This window comes from Drosophila eugracilis, unplaced genomic scaffold (genome assembly GCF_018153835.1).
Source record: "Drosophila eugracilis isolate 14026-0451.02 unplaced genomic scaffold, ASM1815383v1 contig_1, whole genome shotgun sequence".
Classification (NCBI taxonomy): domain Eukaryota; kingdom Metazoa; phylum Arthropoda; class Insecta; order Diptera; family Drosophilidae; genus Drosophila; species Drosophila eugracilis.
In genome coordinates this window covers 13,529-29,324 of record NW_024571763.1, presented here as the reverse complement: position 1 = coordinate 29,324, position 15,796 = coordinate 13,529, and the positions used below count along the sequence as shown (strand labels likewise).

The following is a 15,796-nucleotide window of genomic DNA, read 5'->3' as shown; positions in this document are numbered from 1 at the left end:
AAGTGGTTGGGACCAATCTGATTCTTGTGCGTACATATTAGGTCAGAGCAGTTGTGTTCCCTAATATAAATTGAGAGCGATTTTACAATTTTCTAGCGTGCAGAGCGCTGTTTTCCTTTTTCTATAATATCGCTAAGTACGGTACGGTACGGTATTTGGGCTTAGAAGTCGGGGCGTCAGAGAGCGGACTTCTTTGGGCATTGGGCATTGGTCGATGGCATTGCATTACTTTTAGACCCCAGTGATATATACGAAAAGAACGCGTTGTACGTAAGTAAGTACGGAGAGTCTGCGCTCGGCTGGTTTCTGTTGTAGTCTAAATGTTGTAAAATGTTGAGTAACACATGCCCAATTGCTGAGAACTCCTTCTCATTAACTTTGGACGCTACGACTGCAATATTTTCTTCTGTGCGTACTGTACGCATGCGAGTCGATTGTTTAATGTCCTACAAAGTAAATTTAGTGCAATTAATAAACCTATATATTTATGGATGGTCATAATTTCGTTAGTTTGAAAAAGATAGTTAACTTAATGTTTTACGTTTGCTAAAATAATAAAAACAATCATGTTTTTTTTAACAGTCTTGGTATGATTACAAACTTCGATGGGAACCAAAAGAATATGGTGGAGTTCATATGCTGCATGTTCCTTCCGATCATATATGGAGACCTGATATTGTCCTTTATAACAAGTGAGTAAACAATAGATATATTAAAAATTTATGCGTTTCCATAAGTTACAAATTATTTAGGCTCTGCAAAGAAGTTAATATAAGTTATTATTAGTAACTTTTGTCTAAAAGCATATAGTATTTTAAATTTTGCTAATGAGCTAGTATTCATAACCCCTTAAATACGTAAGCTTTCATAGGTATACATTAAAAAATTGTTTTTCTAATATAACAATTTTGTTATTATACCCGTTACTTGTAGAGTAAAAGACGGGTATATTGTATTTTTTGGAAAGTATGTAACAGGTAGATCAGGATCAATATCCGAGACGATTAGGACATTTCCGTCTGCGTTTAAAAAGCTACGCTACTCCCATAGTATTTCGTTTTGCTATTGATACCGCTCTCACTTTGACGCTATAGAAAAACGACAAATTTCCTTATCTGCTCTGCTGGATGTTTCGAGGAGTTGCGAACTACAGTTATAGGAATAGCAGAAAGTGATATTTTGTGCTCTGCGAAGCCGTAGCTGAAATTTTTTCTGTTTCTGTTTTTTTTTTGGTACAATAAAATGAATGTTGCCATAATAAAATTAATTGAAATAAATTATAATATGTAATAAAAGTTTTTTCAGTAAAAAATTAAAATAAATAATTTCAAATTAAATAAAAATTAAACATTTTTATTTCTGGTTTTTGTTCTAATTATTCTGGCTCTTATCGACGGTAAATCTAATCGACCGGAATAACCAGAACAAAAAGACGCGAAAGCCGTAGCACAGAAAAAGTATAATTTGAACCGCTCTCATCTCAGCGTATTCTAGAGATGCCACCGCAGTTAGAGGTGATTTTCAATTCGCCCACGTCCACTTTTACGCCCACAAACTGCAGAAAACTGTGGCGTCCATAATATTAAAATGTATGTATTTGACCTTGTTTGACCTTATATAACATTTTTATTTAATTAACATTATTTTGCGATTTATTAATGGGCACATGGGCTATGACGTCACCACAATTAATTAATTAATTAATTTTAATCAATTAATTTAATTTAATATTTTAAAATTAAATAAAGCAGTTACGGGTATCTTATAGTCGCGACACTCGGCTGTAGCGTTTTTTCTTGTATTTTTCAATATTATATGTTGTTTTTTAGTTTTTAGCTGATCTTCCCCATCTTATTTGCGTTTATGCCCGTTGCTCGTAGAGTGAAAGGAAGTATTGTATTCGTTGAAAAGTATGCAACAGGTAGAAGGAAGCGTTTCCGCCCCTATAAAGTATACATATTCTTGATCCCGATCAATACCCCAGTGGATTTAGCCCTGTCTGTCTGTCCGTATTACCGGAACTATAAAAGATAGCTATATATATATTATATATTGGCATCACAACTTATGCTTCAATTTTTGCTATCCAGCTTTTCTACAGCCACGAGGTTTTATATGTTTTCTCTTCCTGTATTTAGAGGCTTAGGATGAGGAGGTTGATTTAATCGTTAGTGGGCTTGTAGGAAATTCTGAGTTGTACAGAATGTACAAGATTGGTCCAAGTGCGCTTCATTGAGGAACTCCAGAGCCATAGTTGTGCTCGTCCCTTGTGAAGAGCCGGCTTGTGAGTGTTTTTCGGCAGGATTTTGGGTCTGTAAGAAGACGATTGACAGTCATCGTCATGACTGGCTCTTTTCATTGGGGGGAAGTAACCCCATTTGGAATAAATATGGTATTGATGATATAACATAAGTTCACAATTGGGCGAAATTTGATGGTGTTTTTAAGTGTGCATGTGAAAAGTAATCGGGGAAGAAAGCTCCAAGATTCGAAGATTTCGTGCTGCTCAGGATGTCGTTTTGCGTATACTCTGTCACTTGGGTTTTGGTTTTACGCATGAGGTCACCGAACCAGACTCTGTCGAATGCTTGGGAGACGTCGAGGAATATCGCACATTAATACTCACTGTTTTCGAAGGCGGTGCGTATTTCAGATAGCCAAATTTATGTGTCTGAATTGTGAGACATATAAATTATAAACATTCTTGATCTGTACCAATTAGACCTAGAAAATGTGACTTATTATGTATAATCTTGTGATGCCTGCACATCTTAAGGTGAACCCATTATCTGACCACGCCCACCAAGCTCGAAAGACTGTTTTCGGTTTTTGTAAAAAAGGTGAGACTTCGGTAACTGACTTGACTTGACTTGATCTCGGTGTTCAGTACACACAGGGACAGCAAAAGCTCGGACTATCGATCCTTTTGGTTTAAAGAGCTTTTAACAAGAGGTGTCAGAAAAGGTACCATAGGGATAACTGGCTTGTGGCGGCCAAGCGTTCATAGCGACGTCGCTTTTTGATCCTTCGATGTCGGATCTTCCTATCATTATGAAGCAAAATTCACCAAGCGTTGGATTGTTCACTCATGCAAGGTAACGTGAGCTGGGTTTAGACCGTCGTTAGATAGGTTAGTTTTACCCTTCTAATGACAAAACGTTGTTGCGACAGTACGAGAGGAACCGCAGGTACGGACCAATGGCTCAATACTTGTTCGAGCGAACTGTGGTATGACGCTAGGTCCGTTGTAATATGCCTGAACGCCTCTAAAGTCGTATCCGTGCTGGACTGCAATGATAAATAAGGGGCAATTTGCATTGTATGGCTTCTAAGCCATTTAAAGTTTATAATTTACTTTATAAACGACAATGGATGTGATGCCAATGTAATTTGTAACATAGTAAATTGGGAGGATCTTCGATTACCTGATGCCGCGCTAGTTACATATAAAAACATTATTTAATACAATGACAAAGCCTGGAATCAATTATAAACGACTTTTGTAACAGGCAAGGTGTTGTAAGTGGTTGAGCAGCTGCCATACTGTGATCCACTGAAGCTTATCCTTTACTTGATGATTCAATTTTGATGATATGATGGATCCACATCCATCATTTGTAAAAAAAATATATGTGGTATATGGGTATATTAAGGTATTAGGCAGCCTATTTAATTTCATATGGGGACACACTGTTCGGAATACCACAACCTCGTAGCTTTTTTCCATCAGCCAAAACGCCATATAGAACTGTCTCTTTTCATCAAAGAATGTCTATAGCCATCACCCTGTTCCTAATAGATATGGCGCCTTACTAATTTAAGTTGAAGTCAGTCGATTGCGAATATTGAAGAGAGCAAGTGTCATTCATAGAGTGCGGAAGTCGTGAAGTTAAATACAAAACCTTTGTTTCTTTAATTTACCTTTATATATATCCGAAATAAACATTATCAATTCGTACTACCCTAAAAATTATTGGGGGCTCGTCCGGGAATATAAAAGGAAAAAAGAACAAAGAGAAAACTGTGCGTTAACACATCGAAAACTGTCGCGACGAAGAATAAAGTGAAGACTGAGAAAAAAAGAAGTAAAAACTGCAAAGAGTTGGATGTAATTGCTTAACAAGAACAGATAAAGACGAGGAAAATCTAAAAAAATAAAAAGATCAACTAACGTTGAAGCAGCGAATTGGTGTACACAGACTACAAAAGTGCCAAAAATTTTGCAAAAACTTTACTGTGAGCGTACCCAAAATCTAACTCGAAAAAAAAACTTGCAACGCAAAATCTGCGTAGTATAGAAAAGAGAACGACGACATACAGCAGCGGACTGGCCACTTGCTATTTTTGCGACAACTAAAAATTCCCTGTGGAGAAAAGAGGAGCTTCAAGATCTGCAAACGACGCAATCCGCCAAAAAATTGCGAGAGAAGAGCAAGAAGTGGCAACGAGACAAGCAAGCAGTGCAGCGTGACGACATCGTAGAGTACGAGCTGGAGTAGCAGAGTGGACTGGATTGGCAAAATTCAAGCAGACGTAGAAGACAGCAAAATCCCATTGGGTGTGGTGAGCGACTGAGGCGATTTCATATATTTAATCTGATTTAAATTTTTTTTGAATACACGAATTGTTTAACGTCAATTAAATTCTTACTTTGTTGTATCAAAACAGTTAAATATTGAATTGTACCACTGCTTGTAAACGGCTTGAACGCATTACTATGGATGCTAGAACGATAGATCTGGCTGAAAAGGAGCTTTGCAGGATCGGTTGTTCGATTATTATGCATTAGATGTGGATGACGATGATGATGAGGACGGCGAGGCTGATGGGGAAGTTGCGAGTATTGGTAGTGCTTCCAATTACCAAGAGGCGGCTCAACCTAGTAGCTCGAGATTTACACTACGCGATATTCAGGACAGTGTTTCATCATTTTCAGGCTCCGAACAGGAAGACGTCAATCACTGGCTGTCTAAATTCGATGACGTTGCAGTTACCGTGGGTTGGGATAATTTGCAGAAATTTATTTATGCTAAGCAACTTCTGATTGGAGCAGACAAGCTTTACATTAAAAGTACAAGGGGAGTTAAGGGTTGGATTGAGCTGAAAAACGCGTTAAAGGAAGAATTTGGTAAAAAGCTTTGTTCGGCAGAGATACACAAGATTTTGCGCAAAAGGCAAAAACAACCAAAATAGACATGCCTCGAGTCAACAAGGCAGGGTTGTATCGGGCGAATTCCATTAGGGAACTTAAAGCCGAATTAAGCATTTACGAAAAGATGTAAGGGAAACACTAAAGACAATTTGAACAGGGAATCGACAGGTAAAGCGACTCAGAGCAATTTTCAAAGGAAATGCTTCAAGTATAACAGCGAAGGCCATATTGCAAGGCTTGCAAAGGCGAAGTAATGTGTTACAAGTGCAACAAAAAAGGACATATCTCTAAAAATTGCGATGAGAATAAAGAATCTATTTCCGTTAAAAAGAGTTTGCAAACATACTGGAAGTAAAAGCTGCGAAGGGACTCATTTACAAATAGATGAAAGCTGAAGGAGTGACATTCATAGCCATGATTGATTCGGGATGTGAATTGTGTTTGATGAGAGAGGACATTTTCAGAAGTTTTCACGGCTTGAAGCTAAAGCCAGTAGTTAAGCACCTGAGAGGTATCGGCAAGGGCGAACTTGTGACCGGAGGATATTTCGACGTCGATCTTGAAGCTGGTGGTGTATGCTTCGCCGTAACTTTCCATGTCGCTAAACAGAACGAACTCGAGTACTCTGCGGTTGTGGGAAACGATGTGCTACAGTTAGTCGACGTAATGTTCAGTTCCAACGGCGTCGAGTTCAGGGCAAAAGAGAGAGACTGTGCATCGACATTTAATGGAATGTGTTTCACGGAGATGGTCGAGAAAAGTTCCGTCCTATACAAAATTAATTTATCTCACCTGGCCGACAATCAAAAACTAAAGGTACAGGAAGAGGAGAAACAGATCGCAGCTACCCAGTCGCCCTCCAAAAAGACCAGGAAGCAACCAGTGAAGGAAGTTCCACCGTCGAGAGAGGAAGAGTCCGACGCTGAGGAGCAGATCGACGACAGGTTGAGGACGATAGCGACTCCGAGGCAGATGATGAAGATGAAGATGAGAATAATGACGAAGAGGAAGATGATGACGAGAAGGTGGAGCTAGGAGAGGTTTCAAAGACCTCAGACGCGGTGAAGGAAGAAGACTCCGACGAAGATGATGAAGCTCCTGTAGAGGACGCTGTTTCCAAGAAAGGCAAGGAAAGTAAGAAACCCGAGGAATCCAACTCTGAAGGATAAAAAGAAAAGAGCGGAATTCCTAAAGTGTCCGTAGGTAGGATTCCCATAGGAACGCCAAAAAATCAGATCGTCTATGCCGCGAATTTACCAAATGAATACAAACACAAGGATGTGGTCACCTTATTAGCCAAGTTCGGACCGATCTATGCAGTGCACCGTATCACTAATAAGTTGGGTTCCAATTCAGTCATTGTGGCCTTTGATACGCCGGCTGGAGGAGAAACCGCTTTGCAAGTAGTTGCCCTGTTTAGACCAAATGTCAACAAAGACGATATCAAGAGCTTTATCGAGAAAGTAGCTCCCGTGGAGGACGTAACTGTAACTGCTAACCGCCTTATCCCCAGAGCATTTGTACGTTTGGAGTCAGTAGATGATATTCCCAAAGTCCTAAAACTGCACAGCACAGAGCTCTTTTACGCTTTATTACGGTGCGACCTGTTTCGTTCAAGGCGTTGTCAAAGTCCAATGAACTTACCCTGGTCGTCGAAAATGTAGGCAAGTGCGAGTCTTACTTGGAGAAGATATTCAAAAAATATGGCGAATTGGACTATGTTGACGTTGTGTGCAGCAAGACAGTTTTAGCTTTCGCCACATTCAAGCAACCTGAAGGAGCTACAAAGCCAAAAGCTGAAGCCCTATCATGTCAGGGAGGGCTATTCTAGTGACAAACTTGACATCAGATACTACTGAAACTGACCTTAGGCAATTGCTTACCAAGAGCGGCGAAACCGATAGCATCCAGATGTTAGGCATTAAGGCCTTAATAAAGTTCACAACCGATGAAGGCTTCTGTAAATCACTCTTGGGCAACGAAACTATCGTCAACCGCGTACCTATTTTTATCGAACCCAACTCTCTGCTGAAGCACAGATGAATGAATATACGCACTGCAAAAAGCCACCCCCCGGAAAGTTCCAGAAGAACACATTTGGCCAAAAACCTTTTAATAAGCGTCCGTCACATGAAAATCGAGGCAATCCGTTTATAAAAAGGTATTAATTTCATATGGGGACACACTGTTCGGAATTCCACAACCTCGTAGCTTTTTTCTATCAAGCCTCTATGCAAGCCTCTGTCTACGTGCGTGCGTGTGTATGGTTAAGTGGAAACCCCAGATGTGTGTGGAAACATGACATGTGGAACCGATGAGGAAGATCCATTCCAACACATAGATAAAAAGGACACACATTAGTGATTAAAACCTGGTTTCCCCCACCCCGAAACCCATTATCAGTCTTCTCCTGCGATTAGGATTCCCCTCACCACCCCGCAGGCCCTTTTAGTCAGTATGGATTCTGGCATAGAAATCATAAACCCATGAATTATAGTTTTTAAAATCAGTGCACGTGTTCAAAGAAGTAATAAAACGTAACGATATGGAGAACCGATATACGTTCATGGACGCACCATAATAAAATAGTCTAGTGCATAGTCAAGTATAAGTCAATGTTTCAAGTTGTTTATTCAAATTTCAGAATTTTTAGATTTCAGTAATTGTTTTCTGAGAACATGTTTCTAAGATATTTCTAGTAGCTAGAACATAGGACATAGGCTGATTAAAATACATCAGTTTTATGTTTAGCTGAATTGATTTTAAAATTTTAAATTCTTATATGCACGGATACTCGGTATGTATGTGTGCGCCTGAGTCAGGTATTCTATAAGATCCTCCCTCCATTGGTTTTCTGAAAGACATGACCCTTTGCTATCTCTTGGGTAAGTCCACCAGGGAACTCACCCCTACCCTCAAGTGTGCGCTCGGGTCTGCTTGTGCGCAGAGCTGCGAACTCACCCCAACCCTCAAATGTGTGCTGATATCTGCTTGTGTGGAAATTTATTTTTAAGCGTTTTAATGAAAAGTTGCAGTTTTTAACATACAATACATATAAAGCATACTATTGGAAAGGGCTTGAAAAATGCTTTCCAATGATACCAAACACACCGAACGTAATGTAATGATCTCGGACTCCTATGACCTATACCCGAAATATAGAAAATGGAAAGCACTTTGTCTGAATTCTCTGGATTTGAGCGGAAAAGTATCCAAGCTCCCGGAATTACACAAGCGAACTCTGGAGTTTACCCAATACCGCAAGCAACTTGAGGTTCCGTTCGTCGTGTACGCCGACTTTGAATGTGTACTGGAGCCCAGAAATATTGAAGTAAGCCCAAAATTATTCAATTTAAACTCTCATATACCTATAGCTTTTGCTTATTATATAATATTAAGTGCGCCTTTGATTCTAAGCTAGATAAATTTGTAATAAAAACAGGTAGTAACGCAGGATCAAATTTTGTAGACTCTCTTGTACAATTTTAAACCAATCATAATGACTACTGAAGACGAGTTTGAATTTCAGGATTACTTAAATTGCCATATTTGTAAAAAAATATTATTAAATAATAGAGTTAGGTATCATTGCCATTTAACAGGTTTATTTAGGGGTGCAGCTCATTCAAAATGTAACTTGGAGTATAGACTATGTAAATTATACCAGTGTTTTTTCATAATTTTTTTTAAATATTTAGGGAGGGTCTATATTGAAACCCCCAATTACCGAAATTTTTGCCTTTTTAGGGTAGTAGTGAGCACTGGGGGAAAACGGAATGAATTACGAAAGTAATGTAATGATCTTAGACGCCTATCACCCATACCCGAAATATAGGAATTGGGAAGCATTTTGTCTGCATTCTCTGGATCTACGGATGCTGCTGTAAGACATAAGACTGTTATTATATAAAATTAAGTGTGCTTTTGATTCTAAGCCAGATACATTTGTAAAAAAAACAGGTAGTAACGCAGGAGAAATTTTTGCCTTTTTAGGGTAGTAGTGAGCACTGGGGGGAAAACGGAATGAATTACGAACGTAATGTAATGATCTTGGACTCCTATCACCCATACCCGAAGTATAGGAATTGGGAAGCATTTTGTCTAAATTCTGCGGATGATGCATATTTAGGGAGGGTCTATATTGAGACCCCCAATTACCTACATTTTCGCCTTTTTAGGGTAGTAGTGAGCACTGGGGAAAAACGGAATGAATTACGAAAGTAATGTAATGATCTTGGACTCCTATCACCCATACCCGAAATATAGGCATTGGGAAGCATTTTGTCTGAATTCTCTGGATCTGCGTATGCTGCTCTAAGACATAAGACTGTTATTATATAAAATTAAGTGTGCTTTTGATTCTAAGCTAGATACATTTGTAATAAAAACAGGTAGTAACGCAGGATCAAATTTTGTAGACTCTCTTGTACAATTTTAAACCAATCATAATGACTCCTGAAGACGAGTTTGAATTTCAGGATTACTTAAATTGTCATATGTAAAAAAATATTATTAAATAATAGAGTTAGGGATCATTGCCATTTAACAGGTTTATTTAGGGGTGCAGCTCATTCAAAATGTAACTTGGAGTAGAGACTATGTAAATTATACCAGTGTTTTTCCATAATTTTTCTAAATATTTAGGGAGGGTCTATATTGAGACCCCCAATTACCGAAAACTGGGGGAAAACGGAATGAATTACGAACGTAATGTAAATCTTGGCTCCTATCACCCATACCCGAAGTATAGGAATTGGGAAGCATTTTGTCTAAATTCTGCGGATGATGCATATTTAGGGAGGGTCTATATTGAGACCCCCAATTACCTACATTTTCGTTTTTTTTATGTTTTTAGTGGAGCACTGAGGAGAAAACGGAATGAATTACGAATGTTATGTAATGATCTTGGACTCCTATCACCCATACCCGAAATATAGGCATTGGGAAGCATTTTGTCTGAATTCTCTGGATCTGCGGATGCTGCTCTAAGACATAAGACTGTTATTATATAAAATTAAGTGTGCTTTTGATTCTAAGCTAGATACATTTGTAATAAAAACAGGTAGTAACGCAGGATCAAATTTTGTAGACTCTCTTGTACAATTTTAAACCAATCATAATGACTCCTGAAGACGAGTTTGAATTTCAGGATTACTTAAATTGTCATATTTGTAAAAAAATATTATTAAATAATAGAGTTAGGGATCATTGCCATTTAACAGGTTTATTTAGGGGTGCAGCTCATTCAAAATGTAACTTGGAGTATAGACTATGTAAATTATACCAGTGTTTTTCCATAATTTTTCTAAATATTTAGGGAGGGTCTATATTGAGACCCCCCAATTACCGAAATTTTTGCTTTTTTTAGGGTAGTAGTGAGCACTGGGGGAAAACGGAATGAATTACGAACGTAATGTAATGATCTTGGACTCCTATCACCCATACCCGAAGTATAGGAATTGGGAAGCATTTTGTCTGAATTCTCTGGATCTGCGGATGCTGCTCTAAGACATAAGACTGTTATTATATAAAATTAAGTGTGCTTTTGATTCTAAGCTAGATACATTTGTAATAAAAACAGATAGTAACGCAAGATCAAATTTTGTAGACTTTCTTGTACAATTTTAAACCAATCATAATGACTCCTGAAGACGAGTTTGAATTTCAGGATTACTTAAATTGTCATATTTGTAAAAAAATATTATTAAATAATAGAGTTAGGGATCATTGCCATTTAACAGGTTTATTTAGGGGTGCAGCTCATTCAAAATGTAACTTGGAGTATAGACTATGTAAATTATACCTGTGTTTTTTCATAATTTTTTTAAATATTTAGGGAGGGTCTATATTGAGACCCCCAATTACCGAAATTTTTGCCTTTTTAGGGTAGTAGTGAGCACTGGGGGAAAACGGAATGAATTACGAAAGTAATGTAATGATCTTGGACGCCTATCACCCATACCCGAAATATAGGAATTGGGAAGCATTTTGTCTGCATTCTCTGGATCTACGGATGCTGCTCTAAGACATAAGACTGTTATTATATAAAATTAAGTGTGCTTTTGATTCTAAGTTAGATACATTTGTAATAAAAACAGATAGTAACGCAGGATTAAATTTTGTAGACTCTCTTGTACAATTTTAAACCAATCATAATGACTCCTGAAGACGAGTTTGAATTTCAGGATTACTTAAATTGTCATATTTGTAAAAAAATATTATTAAATAATAGAGTTAGGGATCATTGCCATTTAACAGGTTTATTTAGGGGTGCAGCTCATTCAAAATGTAACTTGGAGTATAGACTATGTAAATTATACCAGTGTTTTTCCATAACTTTTATTGAGACCCCCAATTACCTACATTTTCGCCTTTTTAGGGTAGTAGTGAGCACTGGGGAAAAACGGAATGAATTACGAAAGTAATGTAATGATCTTGGACTCCTATCACCCATACCCGAAATATAGGCATTGGGAAGCATTTTGTCTGAATTCTCTGGATCTGCGGATGCTGCTCTAAGACATAAGACTGTTATTATATAAAATTAAGTGTGCTTTTGATTCTAAGCTAGATACATTTGTAATAAAAACAGATAGTAACGCAGGATCAAATTTTGTAGACTCTCTTGTACAATTTTAAACCAATCATAATGACTCCTGAAGACGAGTTTGAATTTCAGGATTACTTAAATTGTCATATGTAAAAAAATATTATTAAATAATAGAGTTAGGGATCATTGCCATTTAACAGGTTTATTTAGGGGTGCAGCTCATTCAAAATGTAACTTGGAGTATAGACTATGTAAATTATACCAGTGTTTTTCCATAATTTTTCTAAATATTTAGGGAGGGTCTATATTGAGACCCCCAATTACCGAAATTTTTGCTTTTTTAGGGTAGTAGTGAGCACTGGGGGGAAAACGGAATGAATTACGAACGTAATGTAATGATCTTGGACTCCTATCACCCATACCCGAAGTATAGGAATTGGGAAGCATTTTGTCTAAATTCTGCGGATGATGCATATTTAGGGAGGGTCTATATTGAGACCCCCAATTACCTACATTTTCGCCTTTTTAGGGTAGTAGTGAGCACTGGGGAAAAACGGAATGAATTACGAATGTTATGTAATGATCTTGGACTCCTATCACCCATACCCGAAATATAGGCATTGGGAAGCATTTTGTCTGAATTCTCTGGATCTGCGGATGCTGCTCTAAGACATAAGACTGTTATTATATAAAATTAAGTGTGCTTTTGATTCTAAGCTAGATACATTTGTAATAAAAACAGGTAGTAACGCAGGATCAAATTTTGTAGACTCTCTTGTACAATTTTAAACCAATCATAATGACTCCTGAAGACGAGTTTGAATTTCAGGATTACTTAAATTGTCATATGTAAAAAAATATTATTAAATAATAGAGTTAGGGATCATTGCCATTTAACAGGTTTATTTAGGGGTGCAGCTCATTCAAAATGTAACTTGGAGTATAGACTATGTAAATTATACCAGTGTTTTTCCATAATTTTTCTAAATATTTAGGGAGGGTCTATATTGAGACCCCCAATTACCGAAATTTTTGCTTTTTTAGGGTAGTAGTGAGCACTGGGGGGAAAACGGAATGAATTACGAACGTAATGTAATGATCTTGGACTCCTATCACCCATACCCGAAGTATAGGAATTGGGAAGCATTTTGTCTGAATTCTCTGGATCTGCGGATGCTGCTCTAAGACATAAGACTGTTATTATATAAAATTAAGTGTGCTTTTGATTCTAAGTTAGATACATTTGTAATAAAAACAGATAGTAACGCAGGATTAAATTTTGTAGACTCTCTTGTACAATTTTAAACCAATCATAATGACTCCTGAAGACGAGTTTGAATTTCAGGATTACTTAAATTGTCATATTTGTAAAAAAATATTATTAAATAATAGAGTTAGGGATCATTGCCATTTAACAGGTTTATTTAGGGGTGCAGCTCATTCAAAATGTAACTTGGAGTATAGACTATGTAAATTATACCAGTGTTTTTCCATAACTTTTCTAAATATTTAGGGAGGGTCTATATTGAGACCCCCAATTACCTACATTTTCGCCTTTTTAGGGTAGTAGTGAGCACTGGGGAAAAACGGAATGAATTACGAAAGTAATGTAATGATCTTGGACTCCTATCACCCATACCCGAAATATAGGCATTGGGAAGCATTTTGTCTGAATTCTCTGGATCTGCGGATGCTGCTCTAAGACATAAGACTGTTATTATATAAAATTAAGTGTGCTTTTGATTCTAAGTTAGATACATTTGTAATAAAAACAGATAGTAACGCAGGATTAAATTTTGTAGACTCTCTTGTACAATTTTAAACCAATCATAATGACTCCTGAAGACGAGTTTGAATTTCAGGATTACTTAAATTGTCATATTTGTAAAAAAATATTATTAAATAATAGAGTTAGGGATCATTGCCATTTAACAGGTTTATTTAGGGGTGCAGCTCATTCAAAATGTAACTTGGAGTATAGACTATGTAAATTATACCAGTGTTTTTCCATAACTTTTCTAAATATTTAGGGAGGGTCTATATTGAGACCCCCAATTACCTACATTTTCGCCTTTTTAGGGTAGTAGTGAGCACTGGGGGGAAAACGGAATGAATTACGAACGTAATGTAATGATCTTGGACTCCTATCACCCATACCCGAAGTATAGGAATTGGGAAGCATTTTGTCTGAATTCTCTGGATCTGCGGATGCTGCTCTAAGACATAAGACTGTTATTATATAAAATTAAGTGTGCTTTTGATTCTAAGTTAGATACATTTGTAATAAAAACAGATAGTAACGCAGGATTAAATTTTGTAGACTCTCTTGTACAATTTTAAACCAATCATAATGACTCCTGAAGACGAGTTTGAATTTCAGGATTACTTAAATTGTCATATGTAAAAAAATATTATTAAATAATAGCGTCATTGCTATTTAACAGGTTTATTTAGGGGTGCAGCTCATTCAAAATGTAACTTGGAGTATAGACTATGTAAATTATACCAGTGTTTTTCCATAATTTTTCTAAATATTTAGGGAGGGTCTATATTGAGACCCCCAATTACCTACATTTTCGCCTTTTTAGGGTAGTAGTGAGCACTGGGGAAAAACGGAATGAATTACGAAAGTAATGTAATGATCTTGGACGCCTATCACCCATACCCGAAATATAGGAATTGGGAAGCATTTTGTCTGCATTCTCTGGATCTACGGATGCTGCTGTAAGACATAACACTGTTATCATATAAAATTAAGTGTGCTTTTGATTCTAATCTAGATACATTTGTAATAAAAACAGGTAGTAACGCAGGATCAAATTTTGTAGACTCTCTTGTACAATTTTAAACCAATCATAATGACTCCTGAAGACGAGTTTGAATTTCAGGTTTACTTAAATTGTCATATGTAAAAAAATATTATTAAATAATAGCGTCATTGCTATTTAACAGGTTTATTTAGGGGTGCAGCTCATTCAAAATGTAACTTGGAGTATAGACTATGTAAATTATACCAGTGTTTTTCCATAATTTTTCAAAATATTTATGGAGGGTCTATATTGAGACCCCCAATTACCGAAATTTTTGCCTTTTTAGGGTAGTAGTGAGCACTGGGGGGAAAACGGAATGAATTACGAACGTAATGTAATGATCTTGGTCTCCTATCACCCATACCCGAAGAATAGGAATTGGGAAGCATTTTGTCTGAATTCTCTGGATCTGCGGATGCTGCTCTAAGACATAAGACTGTTATTATATAAAATTAAGTGTGCTTTTGATTCTAAGCTAGATACATTTGTAATAAAAACAGATAGTAACGCAGGATCAAATTTTGTAGACTCTCTTGTACAATTTTAAACCAATCATAATGACTCCTGAAGACGAGTTTGAATTTCAGGATTACTTAAATTGTCATATTTGTAAAAAAATATTATTAAATAATAGAGTTAGGGATCATTGCCATTTAACAGGTTTATGTAGGGGTGCAGCTCATTCAAAATGTAACTTGGAGTATAGACTATGTAAATTATACCAGTGTTTTTCCATAATTTTTCTAAATATTTAGGGAGGGTCTATATTGAGACCCCCAATTACCGAAATTTTTGCCTTTTTAGGGTAGTAGTGAGCACTGGGGGGAAAACGGAATGAATTACGAACGTAATGTAATGATCTTGGTCTCCTATCACCCATACCCGAAGAATAGGAATTGGGAAGCATTTTGTCTGAATTCTCTGGATCTGCGGATGCTGCTCTAAGACATAAGACTGTTATTATATAAAATTAAGTGTGCTTTTGATTCTAAGCTAGATACATTTGTAATAAAAACAGATAGTAACGCAGGATCAAATTTTGTAGACTCTCTTGTACAATTTTAAACCAATCATAATGACTCCTGAAGACGAGTTTGAATTTCAGGATTACTTAAATTGTCATATGTAAAAAAATATTATTAAATAATAGCGTCATTGCTATTTAACAGGTTTATTTAGGGGTGCAGCTCATTCAAAATGTAACTTGGAGTATAGACTATGTAAATTATACCAGTGTTTTTCCATAATTTTTCAAAATATTTATGGAGGGTCTATATTGAGACC

The 15,796-nt window shown here is 36.8% G+C and overlaps 1 pseudogene; it reads left to right on the top strand.

Moving 5' to 3' along the window:
- Nucleotides 1–5,379: 5,379 nt before the first annotated feature.
- On the top strand, nt 5,380–7,320 carry LOC108118100 (annotated as a pseudogene).
- The last annotated feature ends 8,476 nt before the right edge of the window (nt 7,321–15,796 follow it).